This window comes from Symphalangus syndactylus, chromosome 18 (genome assembly GCF_028878055.3).
Source record: "Symphalangus syndactylus isolate Jambi chromosome 18, NHGRI_mSymSyn1-v2.1_pri, whole genome shotgun sequence".
Lineage (NCBI taxonomy): Eukaryota > Metazoa > Chordata > Mammalia > Primates > Hylobatidae > Symphalangus > Symphalangus syndactylus.
In genome coordinates this window covers 92,727,414-92,752,591 of record NC_072440.2, presented here as the reverse complement: position 1 = coordinate 92,752,591, position 25,178 = coordinate 92,727,414, and the positions used below count along the sequence as shown (strand labels likewise).

The window sequence follows — 25,178 nt, the reverse complement described above, 5'->3', positions numbered from 1 at the left end:
CCCCACTTCTGTTTCCCAGGACAAAAACTAGAGTGTCATCTTCACCTTTGCTCTGCCATCAGGTTCAACTATGTTTTTCCCTCTTAAAAAAAGACAATCTCTAGCAATCTCTCCTCCCTTCGTTTTTTCTAAAGCCACCATTCTGGATAAGTTCTCCATAGGTTCACAATTGGACATACACAATTAATTAGTTCCTTCTTTCAATAAATATTTACTGAATAGCTGCTGTGTGCCAGATAGGCACTGCACAAGCTCTCTTCTTGCTTCCAGTCTTGGTCCTGTGACCCATCTGACATATGCTACCAGACCAAGCTACCCAAATACCATACATGATATCCAACCCTTCCTTTTCAAGGCCTCCTTGGTTTCATTTGCTTTAGTCTGTGAAGATGAGACTAAGGCCAGGTTCTTTTCCTCCAATTAAATGTGCACTATGCAGTGAACAAAGCACCAGATATGGCTAAAACTGAAGGAAACTTTATTGTCTCCACATGTCACTCCTAGGACCACAGGAAAGAGAGTCTCAGTCCAAAGAGGCATAAGAGTTGATACTCTTATGACACCAGGTGGAGAGCAATCATGTGTGTGTGTGTGTGTGTGTGTGTGTGTCATGTCAGGGCAGCAATAGAGATTGGAGGAATGCTGGACACTTCCAGCAGCCTGCTGTACCTTAAGAACTATTGGAGTGATTACTCAAGCCTTCTTCAAAGGCCATCATAGTAGTTATAACAAACCAGAACACTGGCAGGGATCTGATCTGTTGGGTGTCTTGTTGTGTCTGGTTGCCATGAGGAGAAAGCCAGAGGATTCCTCTCACTATGGAACTACCTGCACATTGACACTCAATTTGTCCAGAAATGACTACCTCATCAAATCTTTCAATGCATCTCATTAGGCAGTAGTCACATACTTGCAATTTGAGTAAACTATTTACACCAAAATTCAACCAACTACTCAGTCTTGCACATTGTTTCCATTTTAATTAGAACCGACGGGCTTCAACAGATTTAGAGAACAGTCTGATGAATATAAGTAGAAACCATCATTACCATGATAATTTACTTGGAAGAATAACATCTCACAAGGGAAATTTGATCCATGTTATCTGCTAGAGAAAATTCAGAGGCTTTTGTTCAGCCTTTGATGCCTTCTGCATTAGGGTCCCGACCACTTCAGTTTCCCTCACACCTCCTCAACACATGCACCACTCATGCTGGTCCTTGTTCTGTCCCACCAATATGCCAGTCCTACTTTGGGGTTCATGTGATTAACCACATAGCCTTCCAATCTCCTTGACAACCTCCGCATATTGAAAACACACACCCTTTGGGACTCAGCCCAAGTTAGGTCTCCTTGGTGACAGATTCAACTATACCAGCTCCCCCTCCTCTTCATTCCTTTAGCTCCTAACTGTTCTCTATTTAACAGCAATTATTGAGTCCTTGCTATGTCTCAAGAACTATTCTAAGTGCTGTACATGCATTTGCTTATTTAATTTTAATGACAACCCTTTAAGGTAAGTACAATTACATCCCCATTTTACAGAGGGAACTAAGGCACAGAAGAATTAAATAAATTGCCCAAGGTCTGTGCTCTATTTATCTGTTACTGCATAATAAACACCTCAAATTTAGTGATATAAAACAGCAACTCTTTTATTATGCTCAGGAATTCTGAAGGTCAAGCAGAGTAGGGGTATCTTCTTTCTGCTCCATGACAGTTGCATCTCAGCTAGGAGGACTGGACTGACTAGGCGGTGACTTGAATGCTAGGTAGCTGGAATCATCTGGAGTCTCCTTCATTAATATGTCTGGTCCTTAGAGCTGGATAACGCAAAAGCTGAGCTCTGCTGAGACTATCAACTGGAGCACCTACCCATGGCCTGCCCATGGGTCATGGGCTTCTCACAGCCTGATGGCTAGGTTCCTACAGGACATGTTCTGAGAGGAAACAACCAGACATTGAGAAGAGATGAAAGCACAGAATTCAAGTCTTCTTCTGACATACCCTCTGAAGTCATGCAGTGTCATGTTCGCCTCAGTCCATGATGACAAATGAGTCACTGAGGTCAACCCAGATTCAAGAAAGGAATTAGACTCTACTTCTTGCTGGTGGAGTGATGAGGTCATACTGCAGAAGAACATGTGGGATGAGATATGTTATTGTGGCCATCTTTAAAAAATGCAACCTGCCACAGTCTTGAAGCTTAAAAGTGACAGAACCAGGCTGTTGCATATTTGTTAGGTTTTTTCCTCCTAAGATACAGTGTAAGATCTTTTACAGCTGAAATTATAGCTTGAGTTTCCGACACTATATGATAAAAAAACATAAGCCAAAATAAATGTTGTTATTAATTATTTAAAAGAAACCAGAGAGAAGGGATAGTTAAATTGTATGGGCTGTCCTTTGAGGTGATGAAAATGTTCTAAAATAAACTCTGGTAATGATTACATATATATCTATAGTAAAGGCCATTGAATTGTATGATTTAAATAGGCAAAACATATGGTGTATGAACTATATCTCAATTAAACTATTTTTAAGACAAAGTATAAATTAAGACATTCCCAGATAAGTAAAAAATTGAGAGGGTTTAATACTAGTAGACATGCTTTACAAGAAATGCTAAAGTGAATCCTTCAGACTGAAGTGAAAGGACAAGAGTCGGTAACTTGAATCCCAATGGAGAAATAAAGAATATTAGTAAGGATAAATAAATAGAAAAATATAAAAGTTAGAATAAATGTATTTTGGGTTTGTAACTTCTCTTTTTCCCTATGTGATTTAAAACACAACTACATAAAACAATAAATATAAATCTATGTCAGTTGGGATACAATATATAAACATGTAATTCAATAGGGAAAACTAAGCTATATAGGGGGAAATTTTTATATACCGTTGAAACTATTTTGGTACTAATTTGAACTAGATTATTATAAATGAAGACATTAATTGTAATCCCCAAGGCAACCACTAATAAAATAACTAACACAGAACACAGTGTAAAATAAATAAAGAGGTAATCAAAATGTTATGCTAGTAGACATCAATTTAACACAAAAGAAGACAGTAAGGGAGGAATTCAGCGACCAAAAAAAATGACATATGAAGTAAAAGGTAACAAAATGGCAGAAGTAAGTTTTACCTCATCAGTAATTATATTAAATGCAAGACTCAAATTCTCTAATTAAAAGGCTGATATTGAAGAATGGATTTTTAAAAAAGTCATCCAACTATATGCTGTCTACAAGAGACTCACTGTAGATACAAAACAGTTTGAAAGTGAAAGGACAGAAAAAGACATTCCACACAACAATAACTAAAATAGAGCTTAAGTATCTATATGAATATTATATAAAATAGGTTTAAGGCCAAAAATTGCTACAAGAGATTTAAAAAGGATATTGTATAGTGATAAACAGGCCAATTTATTAAGAAGATATTTAAATTAAAAATATATACACACCTAACTTCAGAACCCCAAAATATATGAAGGAAACATGGACAGAATTAAAGAGAAAAAGAGAAAATTCCACAATAATAGTTGGAGATTGTAATACCCTGCTTTCAGTAATGAGCAGAACAACTCGACAGAAGATCAGTAAGAAAGTACAAGACTTGAACTACACTATAAACCAACTAGACCTAACAGACATCTACAAAACACTCCACACAACAACAGAAGACACATTTTCTTAAGAGCACATAAAACATTCTCCAGAATAATCATATGTGAAGTCACAAGTCTCAATAAACTTAAAAAGATGGAAATCATACAAAAGTATCCTTCCTAATTACAACAGAATGAAACTAGAAATCAGTAACAGAAGGAAACCTGAAAATTCCAAAAATGTATGGAGATTAAACAACACACTCTTAAATAGTTAATGGATCAAAACAGGAATCACAGAGAAATTAGAAAATATTTTGAGAAAAATCTAACTAAACACGCAGCATACCAAAACTGATAGGATATAGTGAATGCAGTGCTTACATAGAATATATGATTCTGTGTCTATATTTCTTAAAATAAAGATCTCAAACCAGTAACTTAGCTTTACACCTTATAGAACTAGAAAAAGAAGAGCACATGAAACTGAAAGCTAGCAGAATTAAGAAAATAAAAAATGAGAGTGAAGATATACGAAATAGAGAAAAGAAAAAAAAGTTGGTTCTTTGAAAAAAAATCAACAAAATTGACCTGACAAACTCAGAAAAAAGAGAAGACACAAATTACTAAAATCACAAATAAAAGTGGGTATATTGCTAATAAGCTTACAGAAATAAAAAGGATTATGAGAAAATACTGTGAACATTTATATGCAATCAAGTAAGACAACCAAGATAAAATGAACAAATTCTTAGAAGGAAAAAATTACCAAAAGTGACTCAAAAAGAAATAGAAAACCTGAACAGACCTATAATAAGTAAAGAGATTGAATCAGTAATAAAAAAAACTTCCAACAAAAAAAAATCCCAGGTTTCACTCGTGGACTCTACTAAAGGTGCTTGTAAAAGTAACACCAATTCTTCTCAAATTCTTCCAAAACTTGGAAGAAGAGGATGAAATACTTTCTGATTTATTCTATGAAGCCATTATTCCCCTGATTTTAAAGCCAAAGAAAACTATAAACTAATATCCTTTATGAATATAGATGCAAAATTTCTCAACAAATATTAGCAAACTGAATCCAACGACACATTAAAAGGATTTTATATCATGACCAAATTGCATTTATTCAAAGAATGCAAGGGTGGTTCAACATATGAAAATAAACCAAGGTATTATACTATATTAATAGAAAGAAGGGAGGGAAACCCCAGATGATCATCTCATTGATGAAGAAAGAGCATTAAAAAAAAAAAATCCAACACCCTTCCAGGATTTAAAAAAAATCAATCTACAAGCTAGGAATAGAAGAGAATTTCCTCAAAATAAAAAAGGGGATGAAGGGATTAAGATGGTGGACAGGAAGTAGGACTAACTTGCAGCTCCCACTCAAACGGACAGAGCAGCATGTAGAGACTCATATTGTAAACTGTTGCCCCAAGAACTACCACAGGAACATACAAGGAAAGCCAAGAGAATCCACAGACCTTTGAAGGAACTGGATCACCATTGTAGACTCCCTGAGATGCCAAAAAACTGCGAATCTGCTTGCTTTCTCAATGGGGAGGCTCGTGGTCTGGGGCAAATTCTCAGCCCTGGTCACCGGCTGCCTGGAAATAGACTCAAACTCTCAGCTCTGGTGCTGTTGGGGTGCATGATAGGAGTAAGACTGGCCTTTAGGACTGTGGGCTGTGTAGGAGTGGGTGAGGCCTGTGACTGCAGGCTTTTCTTCACTTCCCTCATGACCTGTATGACTCACCAGAGGCAGCCATAATCTCCCTGGGAATGTAACTCCATTGAACTGAGTACCACACCCCCATTTCCCACAGCAGATGCAGCAAGTCCCACCCAAGGAGAAGCTGAGCTCAGACATGCCTATCCCTGCCCCCACCTGGTGGTCTTTCTCCACCCACCCTGGTAGCCAAAGATCATAATCTCTTAGGAGCTTTATGGCCCTGCCCACTGCCTGAGAAACCTGAATACTTAACCCAGGTGTCTCTAGGGCAAGTTTGCATCCTCCCTATAGGACTGCAGCTGATGCACTCTTGAAATTGCCACCTCCTGTCTGGAGGCCAAACCAATACGAAGCCAGTGCACTAAACAACACAACCAAGAACCCTCACAGCGTTCACTTCACTCCCCTGCTACCCCACAACACAGCTGCAAGACCTGAAAATGGGTCACATCACAGGACTCTTTCCAGACCAGCCCAGAGCTCGATAGCTCTGCTGTGTGGCTAGACCCAACAGAGCAAAAACGATCACTGCAGTTCAGATCTCAGGAAACTCCATTCCTAGGGGAAGGCAGAGAACACCACATCACCGGAGCACCCCGTGGGACAAAAGAATCTAAACGACAGCCGTTGAATCCCAGATCCTCCCTTTGATCTTCCCTCAGTCTACCCAAATGAAAAGGAACCAGAAAAACAATTCTGGTAATATGACAAAACAAGGTTCGTTAACACTCCCATACCAGCTCACCAGCAATGGATCCAAAACAAGATGAAATCTCTGAATAGCCAGAAAAAGAATTCAGAAGGTTGATTATTAAGCTAATCAAGGAGGCACCAGAAAAAAGGTGAAGTCCAACTTAAAGAAATCGAAACAATGATACAGGATATGAAAAGAAAATTCTTCAGTGAAGTAGGTAGCATAAATAAAAAACAGTCACAACTTCTGAAAAATCAAGGACACACTTAGAGAAATGCAAAATGCACTGGAAAGTCTCAGCAATAGAACTGAACAAGCAGAAGAAATAACTTCAGAGCTCAAAGACAAGGCTTTTGAATTAACCTAATCCATCAAAAACAAAGAAAAAAAAGAATTTTAAAAACTGAACAAAGCCTCCAAGAAGTTTGGGACTATGTTAAACATCCAAACCTAAGAATAATTGGTTTCCCGAGAAAGAAGAATCTAAAAGTTTGGAAAATGTCTTTGAGGAAATAATCAAGAAGAGCTTCCTCAGCCTTGCTAGAGATATAGATATCCAAGTACAAGAAGCTCAAAGAACACGTGGGAAATTAATCACAAAAAGATCATCAAATAGGCACATAGTCATCAGGTTATATAAAGTCAAGACAAAGGAAAGACGAGCTATGAGGCAAAAGCATCAGGTAACCTATAAAGGAAAACCTATTAGATTAACAGCAGATTTCTCAGAAGAAACCCTACAAGCTAGAAGGGATTGGGGTCCTACTTTTAGCCTCCTTAAACAAAACAATTATCAGCCAAGAATTTTGTATCCACTGAAACTAAGTTTCATAAATGAAGGAAAGATACTGTCTTTTCCAGGCAAACAAATGCTGAGAGAATTCACCACTACCAAGCCAGGACCAGACTGAAAGAAGCCAGTCACACAAGGCCACAAAGTGTATGATTCCATTTATATAAAATATCCAAAATAAGTAAATTCATAGAGACAGAAAGTAGATTAATGGTTGCCAGGGGTTCAGGGGAGAGGGAGAGGAGGAGTGAACACTTTACAAGTACAGGGTTTCTTTTGGGGTAAAACAAATTCTAGAATTAGGTAGTGGTGATGGCTGTACACCATTATAAATGTTCTAAAATCCACTGAATTGTAAATTCTAAAATAGCTAAAATGGCAAATCTTATGCAATGTAAATTTTGTCTCAGTAAAAAAATTTTTAAACAAAGAAGTGCCATAAAATATCAGATAAGACTGAAAGAAAAGTAATTTACAAATCAGTGCTTTTTTCCTCACTTTCTTATTTGTTTTCATGGAAATTACCATATGTAGGGAAAACTGTGGTTTTACTACAAGTCCAGGCTATGCGATGAACTGAAGAAAAAAAAAAAATCCAGAGATTTCAGAGCCAGTTCTAGCTCTGATATTAAAGAACCATATGATTCTGGGGAAGTCCCTTTTTCTCCTCTGGGCTGCATTCACCTCAGATGACACCATGGTGTCCACCTGTGCAATATATGGGCTAGGCCTCGTCTGGATCCAGGAACTACATAGATAGGCCATGAGTCAGTTCTGAGCCTGACTCATTACAAGATAGGTTAAAGGTACAGCAGGAGGAGAGAGGAAACAATTCAGAGTTTTTCCTACGTCTTCCCCTGAATTATCCTCATCTGCGGGCAAAATGCTCAAGAATGCTATTTTTAAAAGGGTGACGATATTTGGTTAAAATGTCCTCGGAGGAAGGGGAGGTAAGGACTGCGAGAAGCGTGCCCAAACCACAGAGCTTCCAAACTGCAGTCCACATCACCAGCAACAGCCCTAATGAGCTCTGTGCTGGACACTCCCCACTGAATTACATAATACATTTCCGTTTCATTTCATGAATCACAACTTGGGATACAATGTTCCTGGGTTGCAGTTGATATATTTTAGAGATTACCAAAGATTTCAAAAAGAAAAATTGATTTTATTAAATTCATATGTAAAATGTCTGTATGTCAGCCAACTTATTTATTTTCAAATTTGAGATTTTCTTAAATGCTGTAGTTACAGCTCAATGTCAAGAGAGTTCTCGATAAACCCATTCATGAATAGTGAGACTGCAGTTGCCCCTGAATTCTTCATTTCTTTTGAGAGTTCAGTTCCTGGTTGATGATGGTGGGTTTCATTTCAGCTGCCCCTCTTGGGTGAGTATGAGAAAAAAAGTGGTAGAGCTTCAGACCATGGATCAGGGGAAGTGGAACTCACATAGGCAACTATGTAACAGTGAGTTTTGTTCACTATAAGACTACAGTACAAGCCGTATATTCAAACATTAACTCCTTTGTGGCTGTCAATGTTACTGGTATCCATCAGGACTCACTGGTCTTTGCTCAGGGCAATACGGGAACTAGAACGCAGGTTTGTGAATCAGAAAGACACAGTTCAAATCTTAGCTCAGCCACTGGCAGCTGTGCAACTTTGGGAAGGCTATTTAATCCCCCTAAGCTTCAGTGTATTAATCTGTAACATGGGAATAATAAAAATGCATGGGTCATGAGTGCTTGCAAGGACTAATGACAGGAGATATGCAGAGTGATTAGCATAGTGCCTAGCACATAGTAAGTGTTCAATAAATACTAGTCATGTGTAATTGTTGTTATCCTACCTTAGAAGCAGCAACTTTGAATTGTAAATTGAGTTTGGGCTGATCTAGTATGTCCTGAGTTCATTTTCAAAACTTATGATCAAGTTCACTTTTGTGAAGGCAAATACTCTTTGAGAATGTGAACTGGCGGTACATCATTCATTCACTAGTCATTTCTTTTTTCAGTCATTGACTTACTATTTTGACCATCATCTATGTGCCTGACAGAATGTTAAACCTTAAGGGAACAAAGTTGGGAAGAACAAAACACAGTCTCTTTCCTCAAGGTTCTAACTGGGGAGAAAGGCAAATATTGTGGTGAACACAAGCTGAAAGTGATCAAAATGCTTCAGGAGCAGAGAGGAAGCTCATCTGAACCTGAGGCAGATGTTGGGTATAGCAGGGCCTTCCCTAGCGGGCTGCTGTGCACATGAAATGAGACCCAGTGTGGAAAGAGAAAAGAGCTATGTGTGAGGGGGACAGGCCACTCAGGGAGATGCAGATGGATTACTTCAAAATACATGAGAGTGGGTTCAGGGAGCTGCATTTTTAAGTGTCTACTATGAGCCCATTTTACATTTGTCAATTCAACAACAAAACTCCCATTTTCCAGATGTGAAAACCAAGGCCCAGAGAGATTTTGTACCTGGCCCAAGATCATGCAGCAGGTCCAAAGCTGTCAAAATTTTGCCAAAGCCCAAGTTCTTTCCACAGGATCATACCACCTCTTTATGCTACTACATATTCTATAATAAGGCCTAAGTGATTGGTATTGATTAGCAAATCCAAAGAGGCTTCCTTGGTCTTATGAACTAATATACACTGCACCAATCAGCACTGAATAGTATACAGACAGTCTAACTATAATGTCTTCCAGAGCAATAATGAGCAGGTGATAATTCGCTGCCTCAGCACCCGCAATGCATTTGGACTGCATTCTCACACCCCAGGTGAAGTTTTTCTAACAAAATGCAGGTGCAGTAGGGGTGTTTTCAACTCTTACTAGAAAAGACAAAAACAATGCTTAGTTTATAAAAAAAAAAAAAAAAAAAAAAAAGTAACACTACTAGAATATTGGCTTTTTTCACTTTTTGACCCCTAAACATCTGTAAATAGAATAATATCTGTTATTTTTGCACTGTTATTAACCATGAAGTTTGGTCTTGCCATAGACAGAGTTCACAGGGCTGGGAGTTGGTGCTTGTGTGCCTTGCAGAATCTGTCCCTCAGGGTGACACCACCAACTTATGCTTACAGAGCATTTGTAGTTTATCAAGCACTGTACTTTCTCTCTCATTTGACGCTCACAGCAACTCTGGAAGGGAAGCAGAAGAGGTATTTCCAACTCCATTGAACAGAGCTTAGGGGACATACATGGAGTAACAAGGGCCAGTGCTGATCCATAATTGCCTGCCTCCCAGTCCAGTTCTGTTCCCTGCGCTGTGTTGTCTCCTAATTGCTCTGTTCATTTTGTACCTGGGAGGGTTAACTGGGAACACAGGAGTTCTGTTAAATATCACAGTAGTTAGTACATTTTAATCCTGAGCCCCCAGCCTACTGTAGCTGCTGTAAAATATATGGCAATAATTTCCTGAGGCAGGGTAATGTATAAGGAATGTCAGGCCAGCCTCTGGGCATATTTGCCTTAGCTCAGTTTTATTAAAGTAAAACTTTTATTAAGGCATGTGGTGAATTGAGCAATCGGCATGATTCATGCCGTTATAAACCCATTGCTACACTCACAATAAATCAATGAGCCATTGTCGTACATTTGCTGTGGAGTTGGTAGAAACAAGGAAAAAATCAATATGGGGATATTATTCAGACCATATGAAAGTATTAAAGTGTATTCTGTGTGTATTAAACCTGGCCAAACCATATTTCACGTGTACTTTTTTTTTCTGTAAATATCTCCGTTAGTATTGTCTACGCTGGGCTCTTTGCTAATCCACAAGTTATTTTGAGATAATTATAGGAAATATTTAAAATTCCACATAGGTCTTTGTGAGTTTAAAAATTTATTTTATAAATTTATGTAATAAAATGTCCTAAGGAAAAAGCATTAATAATAAATTTAGAACAATGAGCCTCTTCCTTAACAAACACAGTATAGCTGTAACTTTGCATTATTTAGTAGGTAATGTGCTCTTCTTTAGAAAAAAAAAAACCAACAGGAGGAAGCGATTTGAATGAAAGAAAGGGCACTTTTCATTATCCCCCAGCTAGATGGGGACAATCATTGGACAGGCAGCATTCTCTGCATCTCTGGAAACTATTATTATATCTCCACTTACCTGGAACCTCTTCCGAATGTTGAAATAGTGTCAGTGACAGCCATTTCCCTATGGCGGCAGTGTGTGATCACCTGCATTTCTGCACTAGGAGTTTCAGGTTCCTCTGGAGGCTAATGTGAGCTGATCAGAAAGAAAGGTGCAGTCACAGCTGGCTTCAAACTCAAGCTGCAAAACCACCAAGATCCTCCTGGGTTTCAGGTAGTAGGGAGCTGCGCCATTTATTGCCATAGTAATTACTCAGAGGGGTTTCTGTGGCTCTCTAATACTCTCTGAAACAAATGTTAGATTTCACGAAACACCTATGCAGTGCCCGCTGGGGTTTGAGGTTGTCTTCTAAGCCCAAAGGGAAGGGAAAGGCATTATGTGAATGTGCCATGGCATTACATTTGCTAAGTCGAGGCAGCCTCCGGCCGGTGCTCTAAATACTGAGTGCTACTTAAAACGAGAGGAGGCAGAGACAGCTCCAACTGGAGAACCTGAGATTCCTGGAGGAGGCTTTGAAAGATGGTTTCCACTTCAACAGGCAGAACGCCCGAACCAAAAATATTTGCCCTGCCCTTGAGTCATTGTCTGTTTGTAGCTTGCCACCCAGTGGCTATCTTTTGGAGAAAGAGCATCAGAAACTTCACATAGTTGTACCCTTTGGAACTCGACTAATCTTCTTATGGAATATTAGCTTACATTTTCCAGCACAAGAAGAGATCCAAATGCATATCCAGGCAGCTGGGACATCAAGGGAATCTTGTGATAGCCCTGGTAAGGCCTGATGACTTTCATCATCAAAAGATTTATGCTCACCCTCAGGTGGAAACACTTTGTTTTGTCTTGTTTTTTCATGTAATAAAAACAATATTCCTATTTACTTACTTGCCAGTTAAAATGAAGAGATTTAATTTTGCTTTATTCCAAAAGAAATAAGAGGTAGGGGGAGGAAGGAAGAGTGTGAGTATAAAATAAACAGGAAGGCTGAGGAAGAGAGCCAGCCCTACAGTTCATGCGGGGTCAAGGAGGTGAGAACTGAGCCTCTCCTTACCAACTCATTCCCTGGCCATCGCTGACTAATGGGGTAACTCCACTGCTTCCAGTTTATGGGGACATGTACTAGTTTTCTGCTCCTTTCCATGCTTTCATTCGGAACCTAACCTATTGGCGGCAGCAGCTTCAGTAGAGAGATGAGTGCATGTGACATCATCTTTGGCTTAAGGATGGTATGTGTGTCTTTCAGGGCATATGGTCCGAGATGATCCATCATGGCCTATGATGTCAGATTATCCACTGAGACTCAGGCCTCTTTGCAGAAATGCAATTATATTCCGATAATGGTATTTCCAGTTGTTGTGATAGACAAGACTGATGCTGGGAAGAAGTGACTGGTGGAATACTGGACAATATACGTACAGGGCAGGCAGAAGAATGAGGCATCATGAGCTGAGCTGTCAGTGAGTTTTGCAGTTCTTTCCTTCCCTGTACATTTCTCAGCAGTCAGCATTGGTTGCCATCCAAAATGCCACGGTCAACCATTCCACAAGGCTGAGCCCAGTAGCCTGGTAAGTCCTAGGCATGGCAGTGATTCCCCGAGACTCCACCTGTTCCTCCAGCCATGCATCCTCTGCTCGCTATGCTCCTCCTTGCTTCATAAACCGGGAGGACCATTTAGAAGGCTGCCTTAGCTCTCTCCTCTCTATGTTTAATAACACCAATCAGTTCATTCTTCCTCTAAATCTTTATTTTGTTTGTATTACTTTTTTAACATTTTATTCTCTTTTCTTTAAACAAATATTTTTTTCTAGACTTTTCCTCTAAATTCTCTATATCCTGCTTTTGAGCATTCTGGCCTCCAACACTGGCTTGAAAACAAACCAAAACCTAACATTGTGCAATATTCACTCAGTCATTTAACCAGTGTTTACTGAGAATTCCCCATTTTCTTGCCCTGGCAAGGTACTGGGCATGCAAAGAAGAAATGTGGCATACTAGAAAGATGACTTTTAAAACCAGACTGTTCTGGGTTCAAATAGCTGCTTTGTCATGTATAAGCTGTGTGGACTTGGGCATGCCACTTAATCTCTTGAAATGGTGGTTTCTTCAACTGTACTAAAACCAAAGCATGTTTATCATTTAAAATAGTGCTGATACATAGGCACCCAATGCATGGAACCCATTATGTTTATTATTACTTATAAGCTTTAATCAAGACCCTCATAGAGTATTTGCTTCTTAGGCTCATGATCTTTCCATGGGTACTTGTTCCATGTTGCTGAGTCATAGTGAAAGTTGTTTAAATAATTGAAAGGATATTATTGAAGGGATTTTCAGATCCCCTTGACATATAAGTACAACAAAGCTTCAGTGTTGATTAAAAATCAGTTCTCTTTTCTCTTTGATCTTGTCTCTCAGAGACCACTTTCACCATGATCATTTTCCCATTTCAACTCCAGATTATTACTCTTTGTCCTGGGCCAAAGATGGAGGAATAGAGACTGAGAGTGCTAGTCAGCTAGCCTCAGTCAACGTTTGAATTGACTTTCCCCTCCTAAATGCATGCTCGCTTTAATAGAGGACATTATAAAACAAAACTGGTCTTGTGACTCTAAGGAAAAAGAGTTTCTTGGCAGATCTATTGGCTATATTCTACCCTAGGCCAAGCAAACCAGAATCTCCAGGGAGGGGCACAGGAATCTGTGCTTTTAACAAGTACCTTGTTAAACATTAGGCAAGTTGGAAAACGTAATCTAAATCCATCACAAAACAATGATTGGGCATCTCCATGTTTTTAAAAAATTTGTATGGGGCAAGCAGAAATATGAAGCAGGATATATGCCCTCAGGGACTTTATATTCAATTTGGAGATTATATATGTGTGCATATATGTATACATATGTATAAATGTGTTTATATATGTATGTGGGTGTATACACACACACATGAAAACCTAAGTCACCATGCAACTTTGTCATTAAAAGTAGGAGATCAGTAAAAACAAAATGCATAGAAAAAATATCCCCAACAAAACAGGGCTAAAGCTAGATCTCAACGGAAGTTTGTGTAGGAACTTTCAGAATCTGTTATCGAAATGTTCAAATACCCACACAAGTAAAATAGTGTAGAGAACCCCACCCTATGTACAAGCCACTAATGTTCAATATTTTGGCCATACTTTTCACCTGTCTTTCTCTCCATTTCTCCACCCCTTCTATTCCCCCTCAGAGCATTTTAAAGCAGGATACACAAGTGTTATGCTGGGCCTCAACTTGTTATTCATTTGTGACATAATCGCATGAATATTTACTCTATTTCTACACCTATCCTGTTGAAAACAGGCCACACACCATAGTTGGAGTAGCACTGCTTTAAAGCACATCCCACATATCATATCACATAATTTAATAATCAGAAGACTGCAAGAATTCCAGGCAAGAGGGATGAGGAAAATGGAACTGAAAAATTCCATTGGGAGAAACCAATTTTATTAAAGGTACTTAAACTGCGCCAGGTACTGCTATGGTCTGAATGTGTTTCCCAAATTTCCTGTGTTGAAATTTAGTTTCCAAATTCATACATTGATGGTATTTGGAGATGGGGCCTTTGGGAGGTGTATTAGTCCATTCTTATGCTGCTATTAAAGACATACCCAAGACTGGGTAATTTATAAAGGAAAGAGGTCTAATTGACTCACAATTCAGCATGGCTGGGGAGACCTCAGGAAACTTACAATCATGGCAGAAGGGAAAACAAACACATCCTTCTTCACATGGCGGCAGCAAGGAGAAGTGTAGAGCAAAGGTGGGGGAAAGCCCCTTATGAAACCATCAGATCTCATGAGAACTCACTCACTATCACAGGAACAGCATGGAGGTAACTACCTTCATGATTCAATTACCTCCCACAGTTCCCTCCCAAGACACATGGGGATTATGGAAACTACAATTCAAGATGAGATTTGGGTGGGGACACAGCCAAACTATATCAGGAGGTAATTAGGATTAAATAAGGTAATCAGGGTAGAACCTTCATGATGTGTCTAGTGGCTTTATAAGATGAGGCAGATAGATGTGAGCTAACAGACACACTCTTGCCCTCTCACCATGTGATGCCCTCTCACCATGTGATGCCCTCCACCATGTTATGACACAGCAAAAAGGCCCTCATCAGATGCCAGCATCTTGCTATTAGACTTCCCAGCCTCCATAACTGTAAGAAATACATGTCTTTATAAGTTACTTAGCCTGTGGTATTCTACTATAGCAACAGAAAGCAAGCTAGGACAGGTACTTTATGTATTTACTTCATTTAATCCCTACACCAAGCTGAAAGGTAAGTATTATTATTTCTCACTTTACAGATGGGAAAACAGAGGCTTCAGGGAGATAGGCAACATGCCCAAAGTCATCCAGCTAAAAATTAGCAAAAGTGGGTAACAAGTTGGTCCAACTCCAAGCTCCATGTTTTTCTCACTGACCTTGTGTCCTCCTTGCACAGAGCACAACCAAGACCCAGGCTGACTGGAATGTAGGGATTATTTTGAAAGTGTCTGGGGCAATGTGGATAGAAAGGAAGAAAAAAGGGAAAGATGCTGGATTCCTGAGTGATGAACTGAGGTCCTTTCTTTTATCCTACAGCAGGTAACAAGTAGCCTTTAAAAGTTTTATAATGATAAAACTTGTTATAAAAATTAAGGCCAGGCTTGGTGGCTCATGCCTGTAATCCCAGCACTTTGGGAGGCTGAGGTGGACAGATCACCTGAGACCAGGAATTCGAGACCAGCCTGGCCAACATGGCAAAATGCTGTCTTTAATAAAAATATAAAAATTAATCAGGCATGGTGGTGTGCACCTGTAATCCCAGCTACTCAGGAGGCTGAGGCACGAGAATCGCTTGAACCCAGGAAGCAGAGGTTGCGGTGAGATTGCACCAGACTGGGCAACAGAGTGAGCCTCTGTCTCAAAAAAAAAAAAAAAAAAGTTATTAGATACTTTGAAAGTAATGTTAAAAGTGTTGCATAAATTTTGGATAATAAAAAAATACCAAAACCACAGTTATTTAAATTCCTTTCATGTCTTTCTCTCCCCTGTGTGTATTTTATGTCATTGTAATCATACTCTACATATATTTTTATATTTTGCTTTATATTTAACATTATATCTTTTAAATATATTTCATGTTATTTCATAGTTTTTATCTCCATTACTTATAATGATCACATAATAGTTCATCTGGTAAATATGTCATAATTTATTCTAAAACCCCTTTAATGGTAAACATTAGGTTCTTTCCAGTTTTGTGTTACTATAAATACTACTACAATTAACATATTTGTGCCTATAGGTTTCTCTAAAGAGTATTTCTTTAGGAAGTACTCTAGAAGTAGAATTACAGAGTGAAAGCATATGAGTATGCTTATGGTTCCTGATGCATATTGCCCAGTGTTTTCCAAAAGGATTATGTCAATTTATATTATCTCCAATATAAGAGAGTGCCAAATGCTGGTGGATTGAGTGGAAAAATAAAATCAGACTGTGGGCAAGTCAATTCTCTTTAGGCATTGGTTTCTTACTAAGTTAAATAAGGGTACGTAGTGCATCATCATTATGGTTTTCCAGCTCCGAGGTTGTATGATTCACGGGAATTCTGAACATTTGCTTATAGGTACTTGAAATTCTTCAATGAATTGTTCATTCCTTTAAATTACAATCCCTAGTAAAATCCTAGTTCTTTTGAGAATGGATAATGCCTAGCACATGTGCTGCTACTTCCTCTCCTGAATCAGTGGTACTGATGGCCCATTGGTCTTGGCTCACTTTCTAGCTCAGAATCACCTTCTACACAGGCCCAGGCAGCCCCTCGCTCATGGTCAGTGACACACCAGGGGAAACCCATCCATCATCCAGGCTCTGGACTGATCTTGTTCTTGATTCCTCAGAGTCTAAGAAGGGCCAGATGTACAAACAGAAGAGTGAGAAGGAACAAGGAGCCATGGGATGTTGGTGGCAGTGGCTGCTGCCATCATGCCAGCTGCAGCAATGAGGCATGGCTGGGGCTGCACACTCCATGGAGCCAGTGGGAGCCTCGCCCCTTCTGAGTTGGGATGGGAGCTTCCTGGGTGCCGCTGCAGCAGGATGCCACTGCAGCCACCCAAACCACAGCTGCAGGTCCAGGCCTCCTGCTCTATGGAGCAGGAAGTAGCCCCTCTCTCCTGGGTGGGGCTACAGCCACCCAAACTGTAGCTGTGGATCAGAGCCTCCCTGTGCTCTTGGTAGAGAGCCAGGAGCAGGCAGGCTCTGTCTTCTCAGGCAGGCTGTCTCTTCTCAGCGGAGAGGAGCTACCCTCTCTGCTGAGAGCTTCAGAGACCTGCAGAGACATCCAAATGACTTGCCTATGGAGAGGAGTTACCCTCTCCAAGGCCTCCTTTCTGCTGAGAGATGAACACAATGGGATGACCTGCCTACAGAGAGAGGAGTTACCCACTCCTCTGAGCTGTTCTAACACTAAATAAAACTCTTCTTCACCCTTCACTTGTCTGCATACCTCATTCTTCCTGGACACAGGACAATAACTCGGGCAAAGACACAGCGGCTACAGAGATTTCTGGCCAGAAAAATTGGCACCCCAAAGATCTCATAACAATGTGAGCACTCAGATTGTGCTTCGGTGACCCACTGCCATTCTAAGAACTTTGGAAATACTAACTACCCCACTGAATCCTCAGACACCCCTAATGGGTCGGTCAGTTATTATCCATTTCACAATGAGGAAATAGGCACGGAAGCTAGGGGCATGCCCACAGTCACATAACTGATGGGCAATGGCAGGGCTAGGATTCCAATCTAGGCAGTCTAGCCCTGAGACTCTGGACTGTCTGTCACCACCATGTCATACATGCGGGGAGGAAGGAGAAGCAGAGATGGTGGGAAGGGGAGACAACACTGCTGATCCTATCATTTTGCCACAAGAAGTTCCTACACTTACTATTCATTTATTCTTCTAATCATTAATTCTATAAAAACAAGGTGACTTTAAATATAAGGTTTTGGGTAGAAAGGACCCCTCAGAGCTATGAGGATAATAAAGGTAAAACAAACATCACCTTCCCTACTTTCTGGGTATTTACAAGTTGGCAAAGGAAAGAAGAGAAGCAAATCACTACCAATAATACACAGTGGGCCGAGGTAAGCAGAGTAAGAGAGGAACAGATAAAGTGATGAGAGGAACCTGCCCTGTAACTGCAGCAGCCAAAGGAAGCTGGGTGGAGTGGAGAGCTATCACCTGCATCTTGGGTGACACTCAGAACAATGTGCATTCATACAGGTGAGGATAAAGATGCCTACACAGATAGGGTGAGGTGCACACAGGTAGGGAAGAAGAGTTTATGAAGAACAACAAGTATGGCCTAAAGATAGGGTTATAAATGAGAGTAATGGAAAATACAGTTAGAAAGGCAACTGAAGCCTGGATTAGTCAATGTAACAATAGTTGAAACAAACAAAAAACTCAACTTTCCAATGGCTTAATACAATAAATGACTAGTTCTCCCTCACAAAACAGAACAACAAAGTTTTTCCTTGTCAGCAAAATGCTTGACTCCAAGATGTGTTCTGATACCCATACTCCTTCCACCTTGTCCCTCCTCTACCCAGAAGGGAATGACTTCTCAGTTTGCAAAGGGTGGAATGAGAAAGAGAGAGTAGGAAGTACACCCTTTCTCAACAATCTGGCTCTGCTTACATTTTATTTGCAACTCTAGATTCAGGTTTGGGTGGGAGCAGGGCAGTGGCCTGGCTGGGCAGCCACTTCCAAAAAACATCTCTGCACTGTGGGTGGAAAAGCACAAGTTATAGTTGATCCCCGTGGCCACAGGGCCTTGATCAGAGAAAGTTTTGATCTTCTTGGGCAAGGATAAGTAGGCAAGCTAGCCTAGAAGGGTTTTGAGCAAGGGAATTATGTCACCAGAGGCATTTCCTTCAGAAAAGTAAGTCTGGCAATAGAATGCTTTCAAAGAATGAAAGCAACGTAGGGAGGGAGAAGAGTTAGGAGACTACTAAAATAATACAGGCAAATGGCGACCTGAATGAGGTCATTGAAGTGGGATGATGAGAAGGAAGAAAGCAAAGACATGGCAGATTCAAACCCAGAGAGGGCAGGACAATGGGTAAGACAAGGCACCTGCGCGGGGAGGTCCCACAGAGATACTGTGTTGTGTTCCCGATACAAAAAGAGGATAGGGATTCCCAGTCCCCAGGAGGTGAAGCACATACAAGGAGAGCCCTTCTCCTGCTGCAGGATTGCAGAGATAGGAGCCTACACTTGCAAGAGACAGAGCGCACTGCAAAGACATCCAGCTCCATTTGGCTTGGATGGAGCCAAAAGAAAAACACCGAACCTATGAGTTCCCCGGGCAGATCTTTCCTGGATACACCCCAAAGACAGTGTCCATCCAGGCTACGTTGCATCTGGAGCGGAGAGCGTCTGGGACTTAAGAGTCTGCCGGTGGACCGAGGACGTGTACAGTTGCCAAATGTGGCCAAAGCTGCCACCAGAGATCTGTTTTCACAGGTTTTGTTTGGAAACTCGGTGTGGGGCTTGGGAGCAGCTGGGAGTTTGAGTAATTGCATACCCTGGGGGTGGAGGGAGGCCAAGTACAACAGCCTGTCCCAGGGACCTGAGTGAGGGCATTGCAGGAAGTCAGGTGAGGCCACCCTGAGGTCGGGGCTCCAGCCACTGAGGACAAAACTCAAAGCTCGGCCCAGAAGCAGACACCACAGCTCTGATGACAGCAAGCTGGGTACACCTGAGCCTTGCTCTCCATCCCAGGGGTCATTTCCACATTGGGGAGGTTTGGGTACTTTATGTACATACTAGTGGGACACCCCTTTAAAGTATCAGACCTGAATAACTTGAAACTTGAACAGACAAATGGATGATTATTTGCTCTGCAATGTGTTTTCCTTTAAGGCTCAGATCAAATATCAGCTTTGAAGCTTTCTTTGACCTTGTTCTTTTCCACACCCCAGGAAGATGGATTGTCCCCTCTTCTCTAACTCACAGCAATTCTACCACCAGTTTAACATTTACCCATCTATGTGCAATCGCCAAATTTTTTTTAAATACTTACTAGATGTAAGGAGCTGTGGAGAAACACACTCCAATCCTTGCCATCCACTGCTCCCTCTCTCTTTCTTTGGACTGTGAGCCACCTCTCAGCAGAGATCCTGCTCCCCACCTTTGACCATCTGCTGAGCTCAGGAGTGTCCATTTTAAGTTGTTATAATCAAATTGAATTCACCAAAGTATTCTACATTCTCCAGTGGAAATCATCAAGAGATGGCTCCAAATAGCAAACTCTTCTAGTATATTTGAAATCAAATGCTTGATTTGCCTGCCCAGAAAAAGGCCTTGGAATATCGGACTCCAATCAGCAGCCATTTGAAGTTAGCTATAAACTGCTTAAAGTTAGGTGGCACTACCTTATCATGTAATTACTTAAAGTGAAGTTGCAGGGCAGTGTGAGAACTCCAGACTTGGGGGTAGCCCCAAGAATATATCTCTGCTATCAAGGAATGATTTGTTCTCAAACAAGATAAAAGGAGTCCTGGTGCCAAATAGCGCTGGGTTCCAGTTTAGCCTTGCTGACAGAAGCCATGTTGATTTAGCATAAGTTACAGTCTCGAGATCTTGATTTTCTCACTTTCTCACCAGTTAAATGAACACTTGCCTTTCAGCTCAAAAGCTCGACTATGCCCTGATTCTCAGATAATCTTCCTGGGTCTGATTTTTATAGTCTGATTTAACACTAAGTCCTTCCACAGTTTAGCTCCTCTGTGCTCCTCTTATTTTTTAATAGAGGAAATAAAAAGACAGTCTTTTGTACAAGACAGCCAAGATTCCCAGGTGGGCCCCTCTCAGAAGAAGCACATATGTCTGTCAAGATTCTGAAAAATGCATCCTCTTCAATTTCTGTGTTTTTCTTTAAAACAAAATATATAGAAACCACAAACGTATTTGTTTCATTCTCATCTGATGCCTTCATACTTGAAGGAAGTGTTGGATTTTCTTGTTCTTTGGCTCAAAAAGCAAGGAGTGACATCAGTAAGCTAAAACTGCAAGTTCCACTGCCCTTTCCCTATTAAACTTCAATGTTTACTTCTCAGGGGATTGGCCAAGAAAAGTCCATTTGGGCTGGAATGCAGCATATTTAGTCTCAGAATTAAGGTAATTTCTTTGGAAGAGTTTCAACCAAATCAATTTATTTCAGAGATGTTGGTGTTGGTTCCCTTTTAAAAATTCCAAAGCCCCAGGCTTTTTCTCTGTACCTGCTCTGCTAACGCAATTCCAAGCTGGCTCTTATGCAAAAAGCCACACACGCTAGGTGTATGGGAGGCAATGTGCAGGCTTTGGGTGCACACCTACGAAAAGGCTGTGATTTTATAGGGAGAGGGCAGATGTGTAGCTGTGCAGGCTCTTGGGAGCCATGAAGACCCACGGACTTGAGGGATTCAAACAGGAACCATCCCTCATATCTATAAATTTCCTTAAAAAATAAAATACTTTATGCACATTTTTTCATTTGCTCCTTAAAACAAGGTTTTAAAGCAGACAGAATAGGAATCATGATATCTGTTTTCATAAAAACATACAGGGGTTTGGTTGTATTAACTGCCTTGGCCACAACCTCCTGGCTGGTAAGAGGTAGATGAGAAATGAAGTCCTCTGGTGACTCCTGCTCCTTTCTCGAGCTATCCCGCCTATCGAATCAGTAAGAATGCGAGTGAGGAGCTGTTATGAAGTGGCTTCCCTTGAAGACGAGCCAATGAGAACACAATAGAAAAATGTCAAAGTATGATTTGGAGACCATTTAGAAAGCTCCTGTCTAAAATATTTCTCCTACTTGCTTGTCAATGATGCCTAAAATTCTACCATTAAAGCCATATTTTTTTTTTCAGTAAAGAACTAGGAGTCATATTTTCCTGTGTTTAAAGAGTTCCCAAAACAAGAGACATTAAAGTGCTAATGGCATTGTCAAGAGCAAGGGAATTATGTCACCAGAGGCATTTCCTTCAGAAAAGTAAGTTCAATAAGCATTACCATATATTTTAGCCAAGACAGTTGAGGTTCTTTTCCACTTTTTGCAATCTCCTCTGCAGTAAGTTTAATACACGAAGAAAGACAATACCCAAATTCTAGAGAATTTGGTGACATGAGTGAACATTCTTTTCTTCTTCCTGATACGCATATTTTATCATGTCAAGAAAGTAACTATCATTCCTATTTTACTAAAAGTTGCCAACAAAAGTCATTCCTCCTATACAAACTGGCACTTTTGCTGTCCCTAAAACAGCTGATAACCACCCCTCATTATGCCAAGTCTGTGCGCATTCTGGTTGCTGAATCAGTATCTTATCTCCCCCAGTTCTAGAGCTAGAAAGCCTCTGGATTTGCTTAGAGATTACCTATTCTTATTCTTTGTTCGATATATGAACAAGGAAATTATGAGAGCAGTCAAGACCACATAGTACACTTATGTCTGAATGCTAAAGCCCGACTCCATCTGTCAAATGCTATTTTTCTGATGCCACTTCCATGTGTTGCAACAGCAACAATAAAAAATACAGCAACTCAAAGCTTCCTTTCAGTTCCTTATTCCCTTTTTTTTGTACCAAAAACCTTACCCCTCAGCTTTGCTGCATTATAAAAAACTATGAATATTATACAACTAAAAGCCATCCAGCTCTGTGTAGATGGATTTCTCAGGAAGGAAAAATATTATCTGGCTCCAACTTTGCTTGTTAGATCTAGCGATTTTCATTTGAATCCCAACTCTGCCACTAACGGTTTAACATGTCAAGCCACTATTTCTGGGTCTCAGTTTTTTCACTAACAAAATAAGAAATATCAACAATATTTCTATTGACCATTCCAATCCTGAAATTCTATTATTCAACAATCTTAGATTCTCTGAGTGGGTGAAAAGAAGAGAAGGCGGCAGGTGCAATCTCACACACACTCAGCAAAGTTCTTAGAGCCTACATCACGCTGAATGGAAATCCTTGCCCCACGAATGAGGTGGCTTTTTTTTTCTCTCCAGTAAAATATCAGGTTCTCCCACTACCTGACACTCACACTGAAGTATGAATGACTGGCAGCTGATTCTTTTCTGAAAGCCAGGTATGGGATGGAGCAACTGATAAGAAGAAATGTGCACCAGGTACCAGAAGGATGGGGAAGAGCAGAGTAAGTTCCAAGAAGAGGAAGTGAGATATTCTAAAGGTGAGCTTTGCTATGGGGTGGTCTTGGCAGGTTAGAGGGCAAAGGCAAGTCTAAGTTTAACCTTTCAAAGCTGAAAATGAAACACCAGGGAGTCTGCTCTCCCTCCCTGTGCCAGAACAACCTCCCCTTTAGAGTGCAATGCTGCCTGAGATCCATCAGTCTCTGAGGTCAGAGGTTAATGTCCCCCCCGACTCAGGTCACCTCTTAACCCTTTCCTCTGAAACTCCAGCTCTACATTTTTAAGATCCATATAATAAAACGTGACCCTGAGGTCCACCCCATTAAAGGATAAAAACGGTAATCCAGGTATATACAACGTTTCAGATACATGGAAGCTCCATTTGCCTCTGTTCTGAAAGAGAATGCTGACAGATTTATGATAATTTGGATATTGTCTTTCTTCGTGTATTAAACTTACTGCAGAGGAGATTGCAAAAAGTAGAAAAGAACCTCAACTGTCTTGGTTAAAATATATGGTAATGCCTATTAAACTCAAAATAAGGAGAGACTTTTATTTCCTCTTGTAACACGTTCTTAGAGAGACTAAAGAAATAGGTTTTGGCCCTATTTAAAACTTGGCCAGTTAACCCATTTTGAATATCATCCTTGGCATAGTAGGTTATAGCTTACTTGAAGGAAAAGAGGTGAGTTGTTATTGATTATTGAACCATCAAAATGTGCAGCAGTTTCGGGTATGCGGTACATTGCCAATATTTATTATGGTTGATGAATGAACTTGAAAGTGGCCATTGGGGAGTGTGTGTTCTGGAATGAACATAGCACTGGATTAGAGGAGTAAGAATGGCTGAATTTTCCTCATGATCATGACACTGGCCTATTTCAGTGAACTCTCTTTGCCTTGGTTTCTTGTTGGTGTGACTAGGAAGTGTGGTAGATTGCTTGCAAAGATGACCAAAACAATTCCTTTTGTCCTGCGTGCCTTTTTGCAGTGTGATTTTGCCAATTTACTATTAAGAGGTGGAGTCTACTTCCCATCCCCTTGAATCTGGGAGGGCCTTGTAATTTGCTTTGTCCAATAGAATGCATTGAAGGTGACCTCTGTGACTTCTGAGACCAGACCTGAGGAGGCCTTGCAGCTTTCCCCCTCATAGAACACTGCCCTGAATGTGCCACATAAGAAGCTTCCCTCATCTTCTAGAGGAGGAGAGGTCACATGGAGAAGAACAAGGACCTCCCAATGACAGCCAGCACCAACTTCCAGACATGTAAGTGAGGCCACGTTGGACCTTGGAGACCACCTTGGACTCTAGCAGACATCAGTGATCTGAGTGACCCCAGGGAAAGCAGAAGAGAGACAGCTCAGCCAGCCCACAGAATTCTGAGAAAGTATACATTATTTTGCTTGTAACCACTATGTTTTTATGTAGTTTGATAAATGGCAAAGGCTAACTGAGCCAGGAAGTGCGACCAGATAACTTCTCAGGTACCTTCAGCTTTATGATTCCAAAATCTTTGTGGAGAACGAATCATAGTGGTAACAGCACAAGGCCCCTGGAAGCATCTACATTCCACATCATTGATTTTGCAGAGGAAAAAAAACTGATCCACAGAGGAGAGGAGATCTTTCCAAGTTTGTCTCATAAAATGCTTGCTTGTGTAACATAGATTCTGACGGTAAGGTAAGCAAAACTGAAGCAAAGCCCAGCCCACGGCCCATACCTTCATGAAGGATCCACACACATTTAAGGTTGTGTTTTGCTCTGTGTCACAGAGTAAAGAGCCCTCCTTTCTGAAGAGCAGCAAGCCCATCATGGAGAAGGCCCTAGGAAACAGCCCACACCACTAGACCACCATTCCCTTCAAAAGACCCTGCACCATTTTCCTCTTGTCTTGGGACCAAATTTCAAATGTGATAAAGAGTTCAGCTGAAATTTGGAGAGCCTCTGGCTTTCTAACACACATTCCTAATATTCATTTTTATTTCTAACAATGAGTTTAT

General features: G+C 40.6%; 1 protein-coding gene across 1 annotated transcript in view; it reads left to right on the top strand.

Moving 5' to 3' along the window:
* LOC134733471 (uncharacterized) overlaps positions 1–19,383 on the top strand; it is a 97,317-nt gene extending 77,934 nt beyond the window's left edge. The window contains exon 5 of the transcript XR_010116951.1: positions 19,235–19,383. The gene's annotated coding sequence lies outside the window, so the exon portion shown is untranslated. The remainder of the gene's footprint in view (positions 1–19,234) is intronic.
* The last annotated feature ends 5,795 nt before the right edge of the window (positions 19,384–25,178 follow it).